The sequence below is a fragment of the Meriones unguiculatus genome, chromosome 16 (genome assembly GCF_030254825.1).
Source record: "Meriones unguiculatus strain TT.TT164.6M chromosome 16, Bangor_MerUng_6.1, whole genome shotgun sequence".
NCBI lineage: Eukaryota > Metazoa > Chordata > Mammalia > Rodentia > Muridae > Meriones > Meriones unguiculatus.
The window spans coordinates 33,946,126-33,955,649 of NC_083363.1; the positions used below are offsets into that span (position 1 = coordinate 33,946,126).

The window sequence follows — 9,524 nt, forward strand, 5'->3', positions numbered from 1 at the left end:
CTAAATCCCACATGAATGTGGAATTATACTCCGAAAGGAATGTTAGGACTGACCAAGAGGACACAGGCTCCAGTGGTACATCTGAGACCCTGCATGGCTGTCAGCTTTGACTGGGGCTCCAGGCAGCGTAATCTAGTACCACCAAGGAACACAGATGCACAGCTCCTTAGCAAAACCAAATCAAATCAAGGGCAGTAGCACATAAAAGTGAAGCATTTCTAAATCAAACGTTGCTCATCGTAAGAACGAAAAGATTGATGAACCTCGGGGCAGGAAGCCCGTCTGGGTTGTTCACATTTTTATTCACTGATTTATCATAGCTCTTGGCATGCAGTAGCTGCTCAATAAATACACGTTGACTTAACAAAGATGATACAGTCTTTTAATTTGTTCTGCCGCATTAATAGATCAAGAAGAAAAACCCACATCACATCTTAGTGATGCCAAACAAGTATCTGACAAATTCAGCATCCACTTTTTCCTTTTTACCAGGGTCCAGGAAAACTATGAACTCCTTAAGGGTATCTGTCACAGATTCACTAGGACAAAGTTCTTTTCTCAGCAATAAAATTTTTGGCTTAAAAAAAGGGGTGGGGGAAGTGCTTCCTATTTTCTTGGCCTGTTAAAACATTGCTGAAGGTTTTAATCCATGAAACAATAAAGAAAAAAGTATATGAGACCTTGAATATGGGGGGAACAGACAAAATTTTGTCACTATTCATCTCAAAAGCAGATGCAGTAGGCTGGATATTTGTGTCTCCTAAAAGTGTGAATGTTCAAACCCAGATGCCCACTGTGATGAGATTTGGAGGAGCGGGGGAAGGTCACTAGGAAACAGGTCAGGAGCACGGGGTCCATATGACAACTTCAGTGTCTTCAAAAGAACAAGAGATGGTTTGTATCTTCCCATGTTGGGGAGGAGAGCAGGCAAGGAGGCAGGAAATTATGATTTTAAGACAAATGTTCTCAAAGAGCAGCATAGTAGCTGAATGACCTGTGGTCTGCAAAAGCCAGCCAGTGCTGTCACGCTCTGTTGGTCCGCCAATCACCAAAGCTGGTTCAGATCAAGGACCGAGGGAACGTCAAAGAATTTAGCATTGCTTTAAAACTATCATAGTCTCTTGCTCCTGGGCAGGAGGTCTGAATGCCATTGTGGGTCCTTTAGACTTGTCGAGTGTTTAGTAAAGTAACTCACAGAGGCGTGTGGTGTGTACCGGCTTACTAAATGACAAGCTCATTGCTATAGTTAGAAATGAAGGGTTTGTCTCTCCATCTGTCTGCGTAGTCACAGCTTTACCTTTTCTGGGGCTGTGTGGCACATGTCTCGGGTTGCCGTGCCATAGACCAGGAAGTTCTGAGATGCCAACAAGAGGTCAGTGGTGTTTATGTAGACAGCGGCAATGGAGTTCCTAGGTCCCGACCTTCCTAGACGTGAAGAGGCATGCTCCTCCATCCAAAGACTTCTAACCCCAAAACGAGCAACCTCTGCTTTTTGTATTCAGCCCTGTCTGGTTTCAAGGGTTTTAAAAATACGTCTCTGACCTGAATCTTCTTTCTTTTCCCTTCCTAGTCCTCGGGGCTGAGGCCATTGCAGTGAGTATCTAGAAACTCCCACATCTGCATAGAAGTTCCTCACAGGAGTCACCACACGGCACGCTTGGCTCGTGCTTGGATGGTGAGCACGGGCTCATAAAATGCATATCACATCATTATGTTATGTTTAAACGTTTTTATTTCTCCAGAGAATTTAAAATATACAAACATGTGACTCTGTGAGGAAATGATCCAAAAAAGATTATAAATACAGCTATAAATGTCAAAGTTGCTAAAACATTTCACTGGCTCTATCTTCAGAAGAAAGTGTTTGCACAGAGCGCACGCCAGCATGTTTTATTATTGTTATTGTGGGCATTAAATGTTACAAATGCAATCTGCTTGGCATGCACATAAACAATGGTCTCCACAAGCTCTGAGAAGCACCTCTAGCTCAATGAAGCTGATCAGGGCGAACAATCCAGTAAGACCTGGGTGACAGGCTGCCCACAACATATGAGGGGTACTTTCCCAGGATGCAGCTGGGACTTTACCTTCAGTCTGTGGCCTAGTAAATGTTTAGTTTTAAAACTGTAGTTACGCCTGAAACTATGGCCTTGTAACCACAGCTACTCAAGATGAGGCAAGACGATTACAGGTTCAAGGACACCAGTGGCTACAGAGAGAGTTCAAGGCCAACTTGGGCCCAATGAGACTCTAGCTCACAGTAAAATGTGCAAAGGAGAATTGGGAATATAACTTAGTGGCTGAACATTTGTCTATCCCAGTGTTAGACTATAAGTAAATGAATAAATAAATTGTGTTTCGTTTGTTGGTTATTTGGTATTACAGTTAAGGCTTAATTATCACTTACCTTATATCTGACCCACTCAGTAATTGAAATTTCTTAATTTTAAAAGAAGGAAGCAGAGAAAGAAGAGGACAGAATAAAGCAAGAGGGGGGGGGGAAGAAAGCTCAAGAAAGGAGGAGCAGGGAGGAGATGGAGTAAGAGTGCTTTCTGAGGTGGGTCTAGAGTTTCCTTAGCATCTGCTGTAGGGGTCCCCTACCCCTGTTGGGTCAGCTATAAATAACCTCCAGTCAAACCCATGTTCCTTTCTGCCAAAGCCACCGCTCCTAGCTCCTGCAGCTTCTCTGTTTCGCATCAAAGGGATTACCTCCTTCAGCACTGGTGGCAGTGTCTCCTTGGCTGTGCTGTCCAAAGAACTACAGCCTGAGTCAGACTTGGCTGTGTCCACGGGACCAGCCTCGTGGGAGAGGTGGGGTAGGAGGGACACTAGAATCCAGGAATTTGAGACCGGCCTGACCAACACCATCCTCTCAAAAGTAAAACAAGTATTACCAGACACAAACGCAAACCACACAGATTCACTCATCCTCACATCTCCTAGTGTGTACATTGGGGAAAATAGAACCAGATTCAACTCGTTTCAGTAACATATTTTATTTAACCTAGTGCACCCAGAAAGTTTTTAGGATGTGATCAATGCTTACATTGTATTTGATGAGTTTTTAATATCTAAAATGTGTCTTAAACTTGGGCTAGAATTAGTTACCCTTCCAACTTTTTCCTGTGTGCTGCTTCTAGGCCCTCTTTGAAACAAACTTCTTTTTACCTGAACCAGAGTGTGCTAAATTCTACTTCTTAAAGCCAAACACGCCACAAGTGAGGGTTTGCTCTGTCTCTGTTATTTCCTGGTGTTCTAGATTGATTTCTGTTGCTGCAATAAACACCATGACTAAAGCAACTTATAAAAGAAAAATTTTATCCTGGCTTAGAGTTCCACAGGGAGTCCGTAATGGCAGCGGAAATATGGTAGCAGGTGGCCAGATCTAAAAGTTCAGAAATCATGTCTTCAACTGTAAACAGAAAGCAGAGAGAGACCTCAGTGAAAGAGGCCATGAACTGCCCCCAGGGACACACATCCTCCAGAAAGGCTGCACCTTCCTAAAGATTCTATAACCTCCCAAACAGCACCACCATCTAGGGGCCAGGTGTTCAAATACATAACCCCTTGGGGATCATTCGTCATCAGACCACCACACCTCACCTCTGCAAAAAATATTTGGTATAATACCAATTTCCATGCAGTTTTGTGCCACTAAGGTTTGTGGAATTATTCGTGGTGTGTTGGGCCACAACATTTAATTATTTTTTTTCTGAAACAGATTTTTTTATATGTTACTTTTTTTCACCCAAAAATGTTAACAAAAGTACAATTTTTCCATTGGGTAATTTAGAGGCCCCTTACACAATGCCTTTTGGGACAATCATGAAATCTCTTCACATTCAGCTACCCTAGTGAGGTAGTATCTTTGATACCATATAATTTCATTAATTTCAATCCAAATAAAGATCAAATTTTCCAGTTCATCTAAGCCATTTATTAGCTTTAGCTTTCTTGGTGATTAACTTTGATGGCAATAGTATTTCATACAATGTATGAACATAGAACACCTCCCTTAGCTTACAGTGAGGTTGTCTTTTTGTAAACATTTTATTTATGAACAGTTGAGGAAACCACGAGTCTACAAGTTAATCATCCAAGCCTTAGTTTACCTATTAAATGAGTTTCTTATCTGTAAAATATGCTTAACACAATGCCTCTGTTATTATGTATATGAGGAGTGAGTGTGTGCAAAAAGACACAGGAAATGATTATTTTAAAGAGTTTTCTAGTACTTTTTCTAGAGTGATCTCCCCAATTTCACTCATGGACTATATTCTGAGGCGTGTCTGTGCTCTTTGTGACTGTTGGCCATTGTTTTGGGGCTGAATGTTTGAAGACTTTATCAGAAACAGAGATGATTGCTTGACAAAAAAAATGAACTTCTTATTTTTAGTATTTTCTCTAAATTATTTTCTTATTTCAGTGGAGTCCAGACTAAGACCTCAAATGGAAAACTGAAGAGGTGTCCAAAATCTCAATTTCCAATACAAATATTGAAATGTTATGTTTACACAAATAAAAATTAATGCAAAATTATGTTGGAAAATATATTTGAATTTTAAATAAAGATAAGATCAGAGATTACAGTGAGCAGAGATCAGAGACCTTAGATCTTTAGTAAAATATTCATTATTGAGCCACATGACTGTGGTTTGCATGTAATTTCAAAAGCACCGACCATACACGGAACTCACTCAGCTTTCAGGTTGTCAGTAACTCCTCAGTTCCAATATACTTTCTTGCATTTCATTGTTCTCTCCATTTTCTCCCGTTGAGGTCTTCCCTAAATATTGTATTAGGAAATTCAAATACGTTTCACTCTTCAAAGTCAAAATGAAAGCAGTAGTCTGTTGATGCTACACGGTTCTAAATAACTGTGAGACCTACTTTTAGGCAGAGTATAAATAACACACTTGAGAATAGAAACCTATGAATAGTTCTTTGAGGGAAGAAACAGTGTTGCCAGCTCTGCTCCATTGAGGTAACACTAAACAACACACACGAGCTTGTTTATTTCATACTAAAATGACCAAATTACTCACGAGAAACTGCAGAAAGATTTCAGTCACGTTTTTTCTTTGTTCAGTTTGGATTTCTCCTTTTCTGTGCTGTTGGAAACACGATGTTTTGGGAGAGACACCATCCTTAAAAATTAATTTGTTCTTGACTTGACTTTATCAAGTAGCCTCCTAACCATTACTCCAGATCATTGAATGCTCAGGTAAGATGGGAAGAAGGAATCGGTATGGTTGGGAAGATATGGTGATGAAACCCGGGTCACCTTTCTGCTTGCTGTGACAAAATACAAAACAAAAAACAGTTTGAGGAAGGAAGGGTTTGTCTGAGTTCGTGGTTTGAAGGTATAGCCCATCTCCACAGGGATGGAGTGGTGGTGGAATGTGTCGTTTGGTCACGTGTTGTCTGTACTTCGGAAGCAGAGGGGGATGAACGTTTTTCACTATGGGATGGGGCCAGCCACATGTAGGCTCTTCCCTCCAGTAAGCCTCTCTGGCACTCTGTCTGCTTTTGGGCCCACCCAGGAATGTGTCAGCGTGGTGATCGGAATCCTGCCAAGTGGACAATGAAAGTTACATAGTCGGAATTTCTTAAACTTTATCATGAATTCTTAAAATGAAAATTGTGAGGCACTACCCGACAGTCTCTATTTCTCCCAAGCTCCCGGGCTGTACTCAAGTCCTCATGGACCATATCTTCTAATCTAATATTCAGTGATTAATATCAATATAAAATTTGTATTAATTGTTAGGGGATTCCATACATTCATCCAATGTTTTCTGATCACATTTACCCTCCACACACCTCCCTCTAACTCACAGAGCCAGTCTCCCCAATTTCACTCATGGACTATATTCTGAGGTGTGTCTGTGCTCTTTGTGACTGTTGGCCATTGTTTTGGGGGCTGAATGTTTGAAGACTTTATCAGAAACAGAGATTGTTTCCTCTCTAGAATACGAAGTCCTTGAGAGAAGAATTTCATCTTGTTTGTTTTAATATCCTTAGTTTCCAGGGCACTGAAGAACTTGCTATCACTGTTACCCATTGCTGGTAAGCGGATGAGCAAATGTAATGTGGGCCACTTTGACAGCAGGAGTACGTAAGATTTTTGTTTTTCGTTTTTGTTTTTGTTTTTAGACATTAGACCTTATTCCTTCAGGAATCTGGTAAAGTCTATAAACCCATTCTCAAAATAATATCTTAATTCATAAAATGAAATGTATAGGGATTAAAAAGAAGCCTATTACAAAGAATTATAGTTATCAAAGTATATAAAAGTCAACTTGTGATGTACTAATGCATGTGCTTTGAAAACAAAATCTAGAGCAGAGGCACTGATAATTACTAGCACATGAAGAGTAATGAATATAAACAATGTATCGGATGTCTTCAACTATCATTTTTAAGAAGATACTTGTGTTTTTTGTAGTGGTGAAGAGATAGTTGTGGCCCACAAGAACCCATAGTTGTTTCCTCTGCTCGGAACTGGACTTGGAATCTAGTAAGGTAACATCACTGCTTGCACACCCAAGCCCCCAGACATCCTGACTTGAGCCTCCATTCAAGAACCTGCTTTCAACAGTTTGTAGGCATGCTTTCTTTCTTTCTGTTTGTTTGTTTTTCATTTACTTTACATCCCAGTTGTAGCCCCATCCCCCTCCCCTCCCAGTCCCACTTTCCCTCCAGCTCCTCTTCCCTCTCCTATTCCTCAAAAATGGGGCGCTCCCTTTCGCACCCAGCCAGCTCATCAAGTTGCCTCAGGACTGAGCATGTCCTCTTCCCCTGTGTCCTGGCAAGGCAGTCCCACCAGGGGAAAGTGATCTAAAAGCTGGCAAGTGAGTCTGTGGCTGATGAAGTCCCCACTTCCTTGCTAGAGGACCCACATGAAGCCTCAGCTGTCCGTCTGCTACATCTTTGTAGAGGGCCTAGGTCCAGTCCATGCATGGTCCTTGGTTGATGTTTCAGTCTCCACAGGCCCCTCTGGGCCCTGGTTAGTTGGCTCTGTTGGTCTTCTTGTGGAGCTCCTGTCATCTCTGGATCCTTTTCTCTTTCCTCCCACTTTTCCACAAGACTCCCTAAGCGTCCCCCAATGTTTATCTGTGAGTCTCAGCATCTGTTTAGAGGCACTGCTGGGTAGTGTGTCTCAGAGGACAACTCTGTCAAGGCTCTTGTCTGCAGGCTTAGCAGAGTGTTTTTCACAGTGTCAGGGGTTGGCACTTTCCCATAGGATAGGTCTTTGGTTGGGCCAGGCATTGGTTGGGCATTCCCTCAATCTCTGCTCCCCCTGCTCTGTCTTTATCCTTTCACATCTTGTAGACAGGGTAAATTTGGGGTTGAGGTTTTTGTGGGTGGGTTGGTGTTCCCCTCCCTCTACCAGGAGACTAGTCTAGTTAGAAGGTGTCCTCTTCTCAGACTCTATGACCTCTGCTACTAGGAGTCTCTGCTAGAGTACCCCTCATACCCTCCCAGGAGCTTGCCATGATTTGGGCCTCCAGCTTTTCAAAGAGATACTCCCACCTTTCATTTCTCTTTTCTCTGCAGGGCTTCTGTTCTCTCCCCTCACTCTCCCCAGGTCTGATTTCTACCCTCTAAACTCTCTCGGCATACCCTCTCCTACCTTGTTCCCTCTCTTCAACCTCTACCTCTGTCTACTATATCTCCCCTTTCAAATAAGATTTATATGTCTTCCCTTGGATCCTCCTTGTTATTTATCTTCTTTGGGTCTATGCCTGGTAGTATGTTTATCCTATACTATATGTCTAAAATCCCCTTATACGTGAGTATATACCATGTGTGTCTTTTTGGGTCTGGGTTACCTCACTCAGGATGATCTTTTCTAGTTCCATCCATTTGCCTGCAATTTTCATGATTTCTTTCTTTTTAATAGCTGAGTAGTATCCCATTGTGTAAATGTACCACAGTTTCTTTATCCATTCTTTGGTTGAGAGACATCTGGTTGCTTCCAGATCCTGGCTATTATGAATAGAGCAGCTGTGCACATAGTTGAGCAATTGCCTTTGTAGTATGACGGAGCATCTTTTGGGTATTTAGACAGGAGTGGTATAGCTAGGTCTTGAGGTAAAGCTATTCCCAATTTTCTGAGAAAGCGTAGGCATGCTTTCCTCTGCCTTCTTGTCCTTCTCCTTCTCCTCCTCTACCTCCTCCTCCTCTTCTTGGTTTTCTAGTTATCAGCTGTTTAAAAAAAATGGCAAAGGGATGTCTCACTTGGTAAAGTTCTTGTCATAAAAAAATGAGGAATTGATTTTTTATTAATTTTTAATGATAAAAACAAAAAATATACCTAAAAGCGAAGCTTCTGGAAAAACCATTTGCTCTTCCCTGTCTTGTACCATTCCTCAAACTTGACCTTGGCCTCCCACCTGGCCTTGCATTGAAAGAGCTGTGTCACTAAAGACATCCGTGTCGACAAGAGTTTTGTCCAAGGGAATGTCCACAGAGTACCTTGTGGGCATGAGGTGACTGTAGTTATAAACTTTCACAAAGGACTTGATCTTTGATCTCTTGGCGATTTTCTTGCCTCTGGCAGCTGTCACTTTTCGGGGATAGCGGTCGACTCCATCCACCAGGGTGTGGCTGTAAGGGCAGTCTAAGGTGCCATCATCAATGTTCCACGATGACGGCTTTGCATCCTGAGTAGCGTCCGGCCAGGACCAGCACCACTTTCTCGGGTTTCATGAACTTGCCCATTTCGACAGCAGGCAGCCAGCACCCAGCAGAAAGGAGAGAAGTGAGGAACTGATTTTGATCCCAGCATCCATCCAGCAGTGCCAGAAAGATCTCTGGAGCATGCCGGCTGCCAGTGTAGGTGGACTGGCCAGCTCCATGTTCCATGAGAGAGAAACTGAGTACATGCCAGATGACAACCTCTGACCTCCACACATGGCCACACACCCAAGTGCACATACAAGAACACACAGTAATAATAAAAGAAATTAAAACAGAGTAATGCGGTTGTGCTTATATTTTATTTAGATACCTAATGAGTGTTTGAGGCTAAACATTTTATTTATTTATTTATTTATTTATTTATTTATTTATTTTAATTATACTTTATTTACTTTGTATCCCCCCTCTAGTTCCCTCTCTCCCCCCTCCCAGTTCCCCCCTTCCTCCCCCTTTTCCTCACACTCCCCTCCCCAAGTCCACTGGTAGGGGAGGGTTTCTTTTTCTTCCTTCTGATCCTAGTCTGTTAGGTATCATCAGGAGTGGCTGCATTGTCTTCCTCTGTGGCCTGGTAAGGCTGCTTCCCCCCTCAGGGGGAGATGATCAAAGAGTAGGCCAATCAGTTCCTGTCAGAAGCAGTCCCTGTTCCCATTACTATGGAACCCACTTGGACACTGAATTGCAGAACTTCACCCCGAAAAAAAGAAAAAAACCACTGCAATGAGTTTTGAAGCAATTATTTTCTTCCCTTCCATTCACATCTACAATGACAAAAATATAATGGATGCCTTTACTCCCCGAATAAGCAACTCACAAATGCG

General features: G+C 42.2%; 1 pseudogene; it reads right to left on the reverse strand.

Annotated features, from left to right (window-relative positions):
* Nucleotides 1–8,320: 8,320 nt before the first annotated feature.
* On the reverse strand, nt 8,321–8,727 carry LOC110563169 (large ribosomal subunit protein eL27-like; annotated as a pseudogene).
* Between the last annotated feature and the right edge of the window lie 797 nt (nt 8,728–9,524).